This window comes from Kogia breviceps, chromosome X (assembly GCF_026419965.1).
Source record: "Kogia breviceps isolate mKogBre1 chromosome X, mKogBre1 haplotype 1, whole genome shotgun sequence".
Lineage (NCBI taxonomy): Eukaryota > Metazoa > Chordata > Mammalia > Artiodactyla > Physeteridae > Kogia > Kogia breviceps.
The window spans coordinates 44,095,934-44,111,347 of NC_081330.1; the positions used below are offsets into that span (position 1 = coordinate 44,095,934).

At 39.1% G+C, this 15,414-nt stretch overlaps 1 protein-coding gene across 2 annotated transcripts in view; it reads left to right on the top strand.

The window, feature by feature from the left end:
• The window catches only part of XKRX (XK related X-linked), a 70,482-nt gene that overhangs the window by 25,972 nt on the left and 29,096 nt on the right, over nucleotides 1-15,414 (top strand). Inside the window, exon 1 of one of the 2 annotated variants that reach the window (XM_067023448.1) lies at nucleotides 14,059-14,094. The exons of the other annotated variant lie outside the window; for it this stretch is intronic. The gene's annotated coding sequence lies outside the window, so the exon portion shown is untranslated. Of the gene's footprint in view, nucleotides 1-14,058; nucleotides 14,095-15,414 lie in introns of those variants that run through there. 2 annotated transcript variants of the gene reach the window in all.

The window sequence follows — 15,414 nt, forward strand, 5'->3', positions numbered from 1 at the left end:
AGCAATCTATGAGAAGTCAACATTACCCAAATGATCTTCCTTCAGATCATCAGGAGGCATCAGGAGGTGATCCATCAGTGTTAAGCAGTTGTGAGGGACTTCACTGATGATGGAGGAGAGAGGAGTCACAGGGTTAAGGTTATTACAACCTAAAAGAGTTATGTGAGGAAGTTAACAAAAGGACTTCTTAGGAGGTGAGGTGGCTGACTGAGAAATGTTGAGTGTGATGAGAATTCAGAAGGGCTTCTACTGCATGAGGTACAAAAATGGTTAAAAGGGATTCCCACCACAATCTTTTTGATGGCCTTAACCAAAAAGGCAGTGGCAGTAATGGCTCTAAGGCAAGGTGTGGGGTGGGGGTGTCCTTGTGCCACAGGGTCCAGTTGCTGGCTATAATACCCTGTGGATCAATGGTGGTCCCCATGTTTTTGGGTGCATACCCCAAAGGCACTACCTTCCTTTTCATATATAAAAATGGAAAAGGGAATCTGATCATTGGATGCCCAAGGGTGTGTGGGTTCATCAAACTCTCCTTTAAGGCCTTAAAGGCTATTTTGTCTGGTTCTTCCCATAAAATTGTGTTGGGGTTGCTCTTTAGTAAAATATACAGATATTTGGCTGTAAAAGAGAAATCTGGAATCCAGTTTCAGCAATATCCACCTAGCCCAAGAGAACCTTGTAGTTGGCTCTTAGTTTTGGATTTTCAGAAACTTAGGACATCATGAAGCCTTCTGGATCCAGGTATAGCCCTTTTTCTGGTATCAGATGCCCTAAATATCGAACCTGGGTTTGGGAAATCTGCAATTTTTCCTTGGCAACCTTATGTCACTTTAAGGCTAAAAGCTTTAGCAAGTGGATGCTGTTTTCCTGTGAGGAGGCTTGAGAAGGAGGGCAAAGAAGCAAATCATCCACATATTGCAACAAAGTAGAACCCCAAAGGAACTTTATACCATCCATATCAGCCTTCAGGATTTGTGAGAAATAAGGACTCTCAGTAAAACCCTGAGGCATTACTGTTCACGTGAATTGTTTCTCTTCCCAAATGAAGGCAAAAAGGTATTGGTTAGAATGTGCTGCATAAATCAATCATAGTAAAGAGTTTGCTTCTGTTGGAAATGGATGTTAGTAGCATATGAAAGTTAGGAATAACAGGGTGTCGAAGGATAACAGTCTTGTTTAATGCTCAGAGGTCCTGGACAAACTTCCACCCTCAGCCCTTAGGTTTTCTTGCTGGTAAAATCAGAGGACTACAGGGATTAGTACAAGGGATAATGAGGCCTTGAGCCTTGTTATCTTCTATTAAGGGCTTTTTACCTTGAACGCCTTCTTAAGGGTGTTGATTAATTCTGGGGAGAAGTTTGGGGGAGTATTTGGATCTTGATGGGATGTACACTGTGAATTACCAATATCAGTTGGAGATTTTGCCCACAAGGAGGGTAGTAGCTGATCCAATAGGGACAAATGATCAATGTTTCCAGAATCAGCTGTAGTACCATCAGAGACAGAGCAAATAAAAGATGTCAAAGGGTCATTTAATTTACCTGATTGACTGCTTTGATGACTACTGTCAAATTGTAGAATTATTTCTTCCTTTTGGGAGAGAAAAATTCTGGCATGATGCTGTACTTCTCTAAGAAGACTCAGTGAAATAAATGGATAGGGGTGGAGGAACTAAGGAGAAAAGGGTGTGTATCTCTCAAAGGGCCTAAACAAAAGAGAATAGGTTCAGAGACAGGAACCTCTTGAGGTTCATTAGGGATCCCTACTATTTGAACTGTCTTAGTGCTCCAAGGTAGAGACCATTTTATTGTAGTGGGGTTGAGCACCACGAGTGTGGCTCTGGTGTCAGGGCTGGAAAAGATTTATCCTTAATCTGGAGAAATGTTCTTCAAGATAATTAAGAGGGAGGGATTGGGAATAGCCCTTATAGTTCCTTTGAATCCTGTCATTGAGAATTGGGAGGATGTTGGATAGACAAGTTAGAAGGCTGAAGGCACCTGAAGTGCTTAAATTGGTAACAATCTCTTTTCTGATATCCTGGCTCTTTGCAATAATAGCAGAAACTAGGAGGGTTTTGATTTTGTTTCGGGGCCTCCATTTGCTGGAGTTGAAGATTAAGAATTTTAGCAGTTTTCCTTTTATGTGACTCATCTAGAGTGTAAGAGAGCTGGTTTGCCAGATTAACTAAATCTGGAGTGGACAAAGTTTCCCATTCCATCCTGGTCCTTTTTACTAGAAGATAAAAATCTTGGTTCAGCCCACTAATAAAAAAAGAGTTGAAAGCTACCCAAGAAGAACATCTGAAGGAAGATTAGAATTTTCCTTAAACACATTCTGAAGTTGATCATATAGTCATGAACAGGTTCATTAGGTTTTTGTGTGCAAGCCTGAATTTTGTTCCAAACAGGCTTTGGAAAAGCACTATGAATTGCTCTATGAAGTTACTTAGCGATTGCCTGAGCTTGATTGGTAAATGGGTTGGTCTCCCAGTTGTAATTCTAGACACCTTTCAGGATTTCCCCAGTTGGTGATTTTCATCCAAAGCTGGGCCTGGCCTTCACTGACAAGCATATGAACTAGCTGATTTAAGTCAGAGTTGATAAGACCGAATGACTATATTAAATTCCTCAGCATATCTGTAAGGATTTCAGTTACTTTGGGAAAATCTTTGACTATGGCTTTGCAGTTCCACTTTAGTCCAGGGGATATAAAAAAATTAAGAGTTTAGTCTCTGGATCCTCACAAGGCTTAATTTTAGAGAGACAGATTCTGGTAAGTTCAGAAGAAATGGCAGTGGGGAGAGTTTCAGAGAAAAGGGAAAGTTTGGTGAGAGAATTACTATGGGGGAACTGAGGGTTACAGAGGAGGTATAGGTGGCATAAAAGGGAAGGAGGAGGATGGCACTGGAGGCAGAGCCAGGGGAAAGGAATAAGATGACACTGGAGGCAGTATCTGTGATGCAGAAGCCAGGGAAGAGGAACATAAGGCTTCTGCAGCCATTCTATCTTTCTTTGTTTGCCTCACAGGATCTTAAAATCTTATTTTGCAGAGATGCAATTTTAGGCTCCTGATAATGTCTGGAAGCCTCAAAATAATTGAAATAGGCATTCCACTCAGTTTTGGAAATTTTACAGGTGTGGTTGTTAATTTGGTCTTAAGTAAGTTTGGGATTTCAGTAGTTCTCCATAATGACCATTCACGTTCTAAATTGCCTTTGGTTAGTTGGTCCATTTACTTAGAAATATACATGAAGAAGGACTGCAGGGTTTTTTTGCGGTACACGGGCCTCTCACTGTTATGGCCTCTCCCGTTGCAGAGCACAGACTCCGGACGCGCAGGCTCAGCAGCCATGGCTTACAGGCCCAGCCGCTCCGCAGCATGCGGGATCCTCCCGGACCGGGGCACGAACCTGTGTCCCCTGCACCGGCAGGTGGACTCTCAACCACTGCGCCATCAGGGAAGCCAAGGACTGCAGGGTTTTTTTTGTGTGTGTGGTACGTGGGCCTCTCACTGTTGTGGCCTCTCCCATTGTGGAGCACAGGCTCCGGACGCGCAGGCTCAGCGGCCATGGCCCATGGGCCCAGCCGCTCCGCAGCATGCGGGATCCTCCCAGAGTGGGGCACGAACCCATGTCCCCTGCATTGGCAGGCAGACTCTCAACCACTGTGCCACCAGGGAAGCCCAGGACTGCGGGTTTTTTGTTTGTTTGTTTGTTTGTTTTTTGTGGTACGTGGGCCTCTCGCTGTTGTGGCCTCTCCCATTGCACAGCACAGGCTTAGAGGCCATGGCTCACGGGGCCAGCTGCTCCGTGGCATGCGGGATCCTCCTGGACTGGGGCACAAACCTGTGTCCCCTGCATCGGCAGATGGACTCTCAACCACTGTGCCACCAGGGAAGCCCAGAACTGCGTTTTTTTTTTTTTTTTTTTTTTTTTTTTTTTTTTTTTTTGTGTGTGTGTGTGTGTGTGTGTGTGTGTATGTGTGTGTGTGTGGTATGCAGGCCTCTCACTGTTGTGGCCTCTCCCGTTGTGGAGCACAGGCTTAGTGGCCATGGTCACAGGCCCAGCTGCTCTGCGGCATGTGGGATCTTCCCGGACCAGGGCACGAACCTGTGTCCCCTGCATCAGCAGGCGGATTCTCAACTACTTTGCCACCAGGGAAGCCCAGGACTGCGTTTTTTAAACATAAAATCAGCCAGGGTCCCGGTAGGTAAGTGTGCCCTCAAAGTATTTAGATAATTGGTATACCATTTCTCAGAGGTTTTTCTTTAGAGTTAAATAGTAATTTTCAAACAGCCTAAACAGCTTAAATTATTTAGATAATTGGTATACCATTTCTCAGAGGTTTTTCTTTAGAGTTAAATAGTAATTTTCAAACAGCCTAAACAGCTTAAACAGGCTCAAACAGCCTGCAGGCCTACTACCAGCCAGTTCTAAGGAAATAATCTAGTCTCAAAGGACCCAGGCCAAAGGCTGCTCAGCACAGCCTAATCCTGAAGGAATCAAGCTGAAGGCTGAATAGCACAGTTCCAATGAAACAGCTCCTGTTCCAAACGAAATCAAGCTGAAGGCTACCACAGTTCCAGTTGGAATAGCCTGATTTCAAAAAAAAAAAAAAAAAAAAACCAGGCCGAAGTGTCAAAGAAGTACTCACAGACAGAGTAAGGCCTTAATCAGAAAGAATAAACTGTTAAAATAGATTCCAAATTAAACCTGGAGAGCTTCAAAACAGAAAGAGGGCAGAAGCTTGGATCCAGGAGAATAACTTACCCTTAAACCTCGGGGTCAGCAATAAAAAACCGTTCAGTGGGATTTTTAGTTACCCTACCTGTCTGCACACCAACCTCAAAGTCGTTGGGAGTCTCCTCTGGATCCCTGTATGGGCCCCCAAAATGTTGACCTTTAACAGACTGCCGGTTACTTCTCAGGTAAAAGTGGATTTACTCAGAATCAGCAAAGAATGGTAATTCGGCATCTGCAACTGTGGTGAGCCACGGTCAAGTCCCTCCAGCACAAGCTGACAAGAACTCTTATCGAGAGTTCAAAGAGGATGCTGGGAAGGCTAGTAAGCAGAGAGTCCATTGGAGGAATTGAGAGTTCGAAGTATAGTGGCTTTTCATTGGCTGAGTTGTGGTAGTCTCTCATTGGCTGAGCTCTTGCCAGGCAAAAAGAGGAAGTTTTTCTTCTTCCTGTTGGGGGCTGCTATTGCCGTAGGTTGTGAGAGCTCCCCCTTCTGGCTTCTTGACTCTATTTTATTTGAGGTTTCTGTTTGTTAATTTTTACAATACCTTGCACTAGTATTTGTTAAAATTAAAGAACAAGTATCGATACATTATTATTAACTAAAGAACATACCTCATTCAGATTTCTGTAGTGCAGTCTCTTTTGCCTTTAGTGTTACAGACTCCACTTATTTCCAAAGTCAGTTGGGTCACCACACTTGCCCTACCTCCTTCATTGAAGTTGTTTCATACATTTGTAATACACATGCTGTAATAAGTTAATTTTGTGTGTCAACTTGACTGGGCCATGGGGTGCCCAGATATTTGGCCAAACATTATTCTGGGTGTTTCTGTGAGGGTGTTTATGGGTGAGATTAACATTTAAATAGACTGAGTAAAGCAAATTGCTCTCCCTAATTTGATCTCATTCAATCAGTTGGAGGCAGGACTAAGAACAAAAAGGCTGACCCTCCCCCAAGTAAGAGAGGAAGGAGTCAGACAGAAGTCTGACTGCCTTTGAGTTGGGACATTGACTTCTTTCCTGCCTTCAGACTCAAAGTGAAACAACGGCTCTTCCTGGGTCTTGAGTCCACTGGCCTTTGGACTGGAACTACAACCATCCACTCTTCTGGTCTTCAGGCCTTAGAACTCGTACTGGAACTAAACAGTTGGCTCTCCTGAATCTCTAGCTTGCCAATTCACCCTGCAGATCTTGGGACTTGCCAGACTATATAAATGCATGAGCCAGTTCCTTATAATAAATCTACACACACACACACACACACACACACACACACACACACCCCTCCTGTTGCTGGGATGTGAACAGCTACATGTTCTTGCATCCGGACCTCCTTCTATTCTACCCCTTCTCTCCTGCCTCCAGTTCTCTGCCTCAAATACTCTCCTCCCACCCTTCACTTTCATGGTTCATTCTCATCTCTCAATTCTTTCATCTTCCTGTCACCTCCTCAAAAGGAGCCTTCCCTGACCCAGGTTATTTCCATTTCCCCTTTCATCCCTGTTATTTTTATTTTTAACAAATTTTTAGTTAAAATAAAGATACAGAAAACTACACAAAGCAAAACTTAGCTTAAAGAGTTGCTATAAAGTGAACACCCTAGTAACCATCATCTTATTTAATCTACATGTTTATCCTCTATTCCTTTCTCTTTTCTTCTCAACATTATCATACCTTAAAATAGACTTTAAAAACCCACATCTGTACAGTTTTAAGACACACAGATTCATGTATCCACCACCACAATCTATATACAGAACAGTTCCATCACCCCCAAAAGCTCTCTGTTGCTATCCCTTTATAGTTTCACCTCTTACCCAACCTCCCCCACCCCACTAACCTCTGGCAACTAATAATTTGTTCTCTATTATTATAGTTTTGTCATTTTGAGAATGTTATATATATGGAATCATACATTTATGATTAAAACTGGCTTTTTTACATCAGCTTCATGCCATTGAAATTCATCCAAATAGTTATGTATATAAATAGTTGGTTTCTCTCTATTGCTAAATAGTATTCCATTGTGTGGATATACCACAATGTATTTATTCTATCTTTTGAGGAACATTTGGATTATTTCCAATTTTGGGCAGTTGTGAATGGAGCTAGAATAAACATTCATGTTCAGGATTTTTTTTAACAAGATGAATGTTTATATTTTTTAAATTGAGGTATAGTTGATTTATAATACATTAATTTCAAGTGTACAAGATAATGATTCAGAATTTTTCTAGATTATACTCCATTTATAGTTATTATAAAATATTGACTATTTTCCCTGTGCTGTACAATATATCCTTGTAGCTTATTTATTTTATACAAAGTAGTTTGTACCTCTTATTCCCCTACCCATATCTTGCCCTTCCCCCTTCCCTGTCCCCACTGGTAACCACTAGTTTGTTCTCTGTATCTCTGAGTCTGTTTCTTTTTTGTTATATTCACTAGTTTTATTTTTTAGATTCCACATATAAGTGATAATGTAGTATTTGTCTTTCTCTGTCTGATTTATTTCACTAAGCATAATGCCCTCCAGGTCCATCCATGTTGTTGCAAATGGAAATTTTTCAATTTTTATGGTTGAATAATATCCCATTGTGTGTGTGTGTGTGTGTGTGTGTGTGTGTGTGTGTGTGTGCATGTATAACTTCTTTATCCCTTTGTTGGTGTTATATTCAGGATTTTTACTTTTTATTTTGAAATAACTATAGATTCACAGTACAAGGAGGTCCTATGTACATTTCACCTGGCTTTCCCTATTATTAATGATAATAGCTTGTATAACTATAGTACAATATTAGAACTATGAAACTGACACTGATAAAAATGCACAAACCTTACTCAGATTTCACCAGTTTTACACGCACTCATTTATGTGTGTGTATAGTTCTATGCATTTTAAAAAATAACAGCTTTATTGAGACATAATTCACAAACCATACAATTCTTATTTAAAATGTGCAATTCAGTGGTTTTCAATATATTCAAAGAGTTTTGCATTTATCACTGCAATCAATATTAGGACATTTTTGCTGTATTCTGTAAGTTTTGGTATGTTGTATTTCCATTTTTATTTGTCTCAAGATATTTTTTATTTCCCTTTTGATTTCTTCTTTGACTCATTGGTTGTTCAGTAGCATTTTGCTTAACCTCCACCTATTTGTGAATTTTCTGGTTTTCTTCTTGTAACTGATTTCTAATTTCATACCATTGTGTTTAGAAAAGATGTTTGGTATGATTTCAATCTTCTTAAATTTATTAAGACTTATGGCCTAACATATGATCTGTCCTGGAGAGTTTTCCATGTGTGCTTGAGGAGAATGTTTATTCTGTTGCTTTTGGATGGAATGTACTATACATGTCTGTTAAACCCATCTGGTCTAATGTGTTGATTAAGGCCAATGTTTTCTTATTGATTTTCTGTCTGGATGATCTAACCATTGGTGAAACTGCATTATTAAAGTCTCTTAAAATTGTTGTATTGTTGTCTGTTTCTCACTTTAGGTCTGTTAATGTTTGCTTATCTGCTGAGATGCTCTTATGTTGGGTGCATAAATAGTTATAAATGTTATATCCTCTTGTTGGATTGACCCTTTTATCATTATGTAGTGACCTTCGTTGTCTCTTATTACAGTCTTTATCTCAAAGTCTATATTGTCTGATGTAAGTATAGCTGTCCCAGCTTTCTTTTGGTCTTCATTTGCATGGAATATATTTTTCCATCCCTTCATTTTCAGTATGTTGTAGGCAGCATATATATGGGTCTTGCTTTTTTTTCATACATTCAGCTACTTTATGTCTTTTGATTGGAGACTTTAGTGCACTTACATTTAAAGTAATTTTTTTTTTTTTTTTTTTTTTTTTTTTTTTTTTTTTTTTTTTTGCGGTATGCGGGCCTCTCACTGTTGTGGCCTCTCCCATTGCGGAGCACAGGCTCGGGACGCGCAGGCCTAGCGGCCATGGCTCACGGGCCTAGTTGCTCCGCGGCATGCGGGATCTTCCCGGACCAGGGCACGAACCCGCGTCCCCTGCATCGGCAGGCGGACCCCCAACCACTGCGCCACCAGGGAAGCCCTAAAGTAATTTTTGATAGGTGTGTACTTATTGCAATTTTGTTCGTTGTTTTTTTGGCTGATTTGTAGTTCCTCTGTTTCTTCTTCTCTTGCTCTCTTCCTTTGTGATTTGATGATTTTCTGTAGTCCTTTATCTTTTGTGTATAAGTTTCTGCTTTGTGGTTACCACGAGGCGTACATATAACAACTTATAACAATCTGTTTAATGTGACAACAATTTAAGTTTGGGTGCATTCCAGATCTCTGTATTTTTACTCCCCTCCCCATGATTTATGTTTTTGATGTCACAATTTACAACTTTTTATCTTGTGTATCTATTAACAAATTATTGTGATTATAGTTATTTTTACTACTTTTGTTTTTAACCTTCATACTAGCTTTATAAGTGATTAATCCAGCACCTTTACAACATTAGATTTTCTGAATTTTACTATATATTTACCTTTACTAGTGAGATTTTACTTTCATGTATTTTCCTGTTACTAATTAGCACCCTTTTGTTTTGGCTTAAAGAAGTCCCTTTAACATTTCTTATAAGGCTGATCTAGTGCTGATGAGCTCCTTTATCTTTTGCTTGTGTGGAAAGTTTTAAATCTCTCCTTCAATTCTGAATGATAACTTTGCTGTGTAGGGTATTCCTTGTTGGAAGTAACTCACCTTTTCTTCCCACCCCCAGCCTTAGGCAACCAGTAATTTATTTTCTGTCTGTATTGATTGCCTATTCTGTACATTTCATGTAAATGGAATCATACAATATGTAATCCTTTGTAACAGGCTTCTTTCATTTAGCATAATATTTTAAAGATTAATCCATGTTTTAGCATGTATCAGTACTTTATTTCTTTTTATTGCTAAATAATTTTCGATTGTATTGGATATACCACATTTTGTTTATCCATTCATCAGTTGATGTACCTTTTGGGTTTTTATTTTTTGGCTCTTAGGAATAATGCTGTGATAGCATTGTGTACAAAATTTTGTATGGGCATATCTTTTCATTTCTCTTGATGATATGTCTAGGAGTGGAATTGCTAAGTCATATGGGCACAACTTTTTGAGGAAGTGCCAGACTGTTTTTCAAAGGAGCTGCACAATTTTACAATTCCACCATCAGTGTGCGAAGGTTCCTATTTTGCCACATCTTTGACAATACTTTTTATTATCTGTCCTTCTGATTATAACCATCCTGGTGTGTGTCATGGTATCTCATTGTGGTTTTGATTTACATTTTTCTGAAGTCTCATGATGTTGGGCATCTTTGCATGTGCTTATTGGCCATTTGTATATCTTCTTTGGAGAAATATCTATTCAAATATTTTGTCCATTTAAAAAGTTTTGTTGTTTGTCTTTTTATTGTTGAGTGGTAAGAGTTATTTATATAGTCTGGATTCAAGAACTTTATCAGATATATGATTTTCAAAATTTTCTCCCATCATGTGGATTGTGTTTTTACTTTCTTGATGGTGTCCTTTGCAGCAAAATTTTTTAAATTTGATGAAGTCCAATTTATCTGTTATTCCTTTTATTTGTGCTTTTGGTATCGTGTCTAAGAAACCACTGCCTAATCCAAGTTCATGGAGATTTATGCCTGTTTTCTTCTGAGAGTTGTATAATTTTACGCTTTACACTAATGTTTTTCATCCATTTAAAGTTAATTTTTATAAATGGTATGAGGAAGTGGTCCAACTTCATTCTTTTACAGGTGGATATCCAGTTGTCCTGAAATTCTGGGCAATTTTAACACATGAATAGAGTTTTATAACTACCACCATAATAAAAATATAGAACTCTTCCTTAACCTCAAAGATCCTTCTTGCTATCCCTTTATAGTCACAATCATCTTTCTTTCCATGTCTCTGAGTCTTGGCAACCACTTACCTGTTCTTCATCTCTATAATTTCATTATTGAGAATGTTATATAAATGGAATCATACAGTATGTAACCTTTTGAGATTATATTTTTCACTCAACATAATTCCCTTTGGTTCCATCCAGTTTGTGTATGTAGTATCAATAGTGTGTGTGTGTGTGTATGTGTGTGTGTGAATTTCTACAAAGACAATCATGTCATCCATAAATGGGTGGTTTTATTTCTTCCTTTCTAATCTTTTTTCCTTTAATTTCATTTTTCTTACCTTATAGTGCTGATTACAATATCTAGTACTATGTTGAAAAGCAGTGGTGAGAACAGACATTCTTGCCTTGTTTCCGAAAGCATTCAGTCTTTCAGCCTTAAGGAAGATGCTAGCTCTGGTTTTTTGTGGTTGTTCCTTACTAGGTTAATGAAGTTATCTTGTATTCCTTATTTGCTGAGAGCTATTATCATGAATGGGTGTTGAATTTAGTCAAACACTTTTTCTACATCATTTGACATGACAATATGGTTTTCCTTTTTTAGCCTGTTGATAGTTCGATTACACTGATTTTCAAATATTGAGCCAGCCTTGTATCCCTGGAATAAACCTCACGTAGTTGTGGTACATAATTCTTTTTATATGTTGCTGGATTATATGTGTTCATATTTTGTTGAGGATTTTTGAATCTTTGTTCATGAGTGATAATGGACTGTAGTTTTCTTTATTTCTACTGGCATTATCTGATTTTTATCTCAAGATAATATTGGCCTCATAAGTGACTTGGAATTCCCTCCTCTTTTCTGAAAGAGATTGTGTAGAATTAATGTTAATTCTTTTTTTGTGTGTGTGTGTGGTACGCGGGCCTCTCACTGTTGTGGCCTCTCCCGTTGCAGAGCACAGGCTCCGGACGCGCAGGCTCAGCAGCCATGGCTCACGGGCCTAGCTGCTCCACGGCATGTGGGATCTTCCCAGACTGGGGCATGAACCCGTGTCCCCTGCATCGGCAGGCAGACTCTCAACCACTGCGCCACCAAGGAAGTCCAATGTTAATTCTTTAAGTGGTTTGATAGAATTCTCTAGTAAAACCATTTGGGTTTGGAGATCTCTCTTTCAGCAGTTTTTGAACTATGAGTTTAATTTTCTTAATAGTTATGGAACTATTCAAATTAGTTATTTCACATTGGGTGAGTTGTGGTAATTTATGCTTTTGAAGGAATTGATCCATTTCATCTAAGTTGTCAGATCTATTTGTGTAAAGTTGTTCATAGTATTCCCTTATCCTGTTGATGTATACAAGTTCTGTGGCAATATTTCATCTTTTATTCCTGATATTGGTAAATTGCATCTTATTTTTTTGGTCAGTCTTTCTAGAATTTTATTAGTTTTGTTGATTTTTTTCAAAGAACCAGCTTTTTGTTTCATTCATTTTCTGTATGGTTTTTCTGTTTTCAATTTTATTGATTGCTGTTCTTATCATTAGGATTTCCTTCCTTATTTGCTTTGAGTTTATTTTACTGTTGTTTTTATAGTTTCTTAAAGTAGAATGGGAGCTTAGATTTTTTTGGAGAGTTTTTCTCTTTTCTAATGTAGGGATTTAGTGCTATAAATTTCCTTCTTGGCACTGCTTTTGGCTGCGTCCTGCAAATTTTGGTACTATGTTGTATTTTAATTTTTATTCAGTTCAGTGTAATTTCCCTTGAGATTTCTTCTTTGACCCATGATATGTTTATATGTGAGTTGCTTAATTTCCAAATGTTTGGAGATTTTCCTGTTGTTTTTCTGTTATTGATTTCTAGTTTGCTTTCACAGTGGTCAGAGAACACTTTTTTAAAGTTTTGTTTTTTAAAAATTTGTTCAAATTTATTTTATGGTCTAAGAAATGGTCTGTCTTGCTGAATGTTCCATGGGCTCTTGAGAAGAATGTGTGTTCTTCTGTTGGGTTGAATGTTTTGCAAATTTTGGCTGATGGTGTTGTTTAGTTCTTCTATATCCTTGCTGATTTTCTAATAGTTCTATCAATTGTTGAGAGAGGGATATTGAACTTTCTAAGTGTATTTGTCTTTTTATTTCTATTAGTTTTTGCCTTATGTATTTTGCATCTCTGTTGTTTGGTGCATCCACACTTAGATTTGCTACGTCTTCTTGTGGAATTTACCCTTTTATCATTATGTAATATCCTTCCCTGTCTCTTGTAATTTTCTTTGTTCCAAAGTCTGTTTTATCTTTTGACACTATGCATGGTATATCTTTTTACATCCTTTTCTTTTCAACCTACCTATGTCATTATGTTTGAATTGGATTTCTTGTAGACAGCATGTTTGGGTCATGTTTTTTTTTGGGGGGGGTCATGTTTTTTTAAGCCACTCTACCAAACTCGTTTTTTAATTGGTTTATTTAGGCCATTTACATTTAATGTAATTGTTGATATGTTAAGGCTTATGTTTGCTGCTTTATTTTTGTTTCTTGTTTGTTCCTTCTTTTTTTGCCTCTTCTCAATTTTTTCTGCCTTGCTGTGTGTTACTTGAACTTTTTAAAAAATTTTCTAGAAAGATATTTATTTATTTATTTATTTATTTATTTATTTTTTGCTGCATTGGGTCTTCATTACTGCAAGCAGGCTTTCTCTAGTTGCATCAAGCGGGAGCTACTCTTCATTTTCTGCCTTGTTGTGTGTTACTTGAACTTTTTAAAAAATTTTCTAGAAAGATATTTATTTATTTATTTATTTATTTTTGGCTGCATTGGGTCTTCATTGCTGCAAGCAGGCTTTCTCTAGTTGCATCGAGCGGGAGCTACTCTTCATTGCAGTGTGCGGGGTTCATTGCGGTGGCTTCTCTTGTTGCGGAGCACAGGCTCTAGGCACACGGGCTTCAGTAGTTGTGGCGCACAGGCTCTAGAGTGCAAGCTCGGTAGTTGTGGCGCATGGACTTAGTTACTCAGCAGCATGTGGGATCTTCCCAGACCAGGCTCAAACCCGTGTCCCCTGCATTGGCAGACGGTTTCTTAACCACTGCGCCACCAGGGAAGTCCCTTGAACCTTTTTAAATTCCATTTTGGTTTATCTATACACGTTTTAAACATATTTTAAATATATTTTTTTAGTGGTTACTATAATTATTACATTATATATAAGTAACTTATCAGAGTCTACTAATATCCACATTTTCATCTTTGGGAAGCTTTCAGCCAGTTATTTCTTCAAATACTTTTTCAGCCCTATAGTCTTTTTTCTCTTTTTCTGAGACTCCAATGATATAAATTCTGTCCTTTTTTCATTTTCCCATAGCCCCCCCTGAGGCTCTGTTAATTTCTTTCCAGTTACTTCCTGAAGGGTGTGGAAGTTCAGCTCCCTGCTAGATCTCCTCAACAAAAGATGGAAAAATGGGGAATGGAGGGTTAACTCTCACTACCTCACGGCTGCCAGGTGGGTATGGCCCCACTAACATTACTCCAGTGGGCAGATGGAGTGCCAGCTAGCACCACCTTGCATTGCCTTGTTCCACTTCTTTGCTACCAGGGAAGTGGGGTGGAAGTTCTGTTCTCTGTTTGGTCCCACTGATATCACACTTGTGGGGGAAACAGAGGGCCAACTCTCCCTGTCTAACTGCTGCCATGAGGGGCCAGACATGGGTGGCTCTATTTGGCACCACTGACACCACAGGGAAGGGACAGTTTTTCCTTTGATGTTTGGTTAGAGTAGGTTGGGTATTATCAAAAATATTTTCTGTTCTGCTAGGCAGCCATTTCCCTGATTATTTAAATAAAGGGAACAGTCTTCTCTTGGGGCTTTTCTTGGTCTGGGCCTTTTGGCAATTTCAGGTTGTAGTCTTCTCCGGTGCCTTATCTGCAATATATGGGAAGCAAAAAGAAATCCCAGGCAACTCAGCACTGTAGTGTTTCTCACATCCTAAAGTCTCCAGGCAGTCCACTTTCTTGTTTCCACTTCTCAGAGTCTTCCTACACTTGATTGTTATTTTGTCCAGGTTTTTCTTGTTGTTGTAAGAAGGAAGACTAGAGAGAAATGGGCCATTAATTTTGAAAAAGTATTTAATTATTTCTTTGGGTATATTTTATTGTTATTTATATGTATTCTTCCATTACAAAGCAAGTATTGCCTGTTTGGATTTTTTTTTTTTTTTTTTTTTTTTTTTTTTTTTTTTTTTTTTTTTGCAGTATGCAGTCCTCTCACTGCTGTGGTCTCTCCCGTTGCGGAGCACAGGCTCCGGACGCGCAGGCTCAGCGGCCATGGCTCACAGGCCCAGCCGCTCCGCGGCATGTGGGATCTTCCCGGACCGGGGCACGAACCCGTGTCCTCTGCATCGGCAGGCGGACTCTCAATCACTGTGCCACCAGGGAAGCCCTATATGTATTCTTGAGTTGACTTTAATTCATTTTCTGTCAGTGAAAATAATTCATGTATTATAAGTTGAAATATATTTGAATATATTGGAATAAATAAATGAATTTAATGCTACAACTTTCTTTTTTTTTTTTTTTTTTTGGCGGTACACGGGCCTCTCACTGTTGTGGCCTCTCTCATCGCGGAGCACAGGCTCCAGACACTCAGGCTCAGCGGCCATGGCTCACGGGCCCAGCCGCTCCGCAGCATGTGGGATCTTCCCGGACCGGGACACGAACCAGCGTCACCTGCATCGGCAGGCGGACTCTCTACCACTGTACCACCAGGGAAGCCCTAATGTTACAACTTTCTTATGAGTACCACTTTAGATGGATATCATGGGTT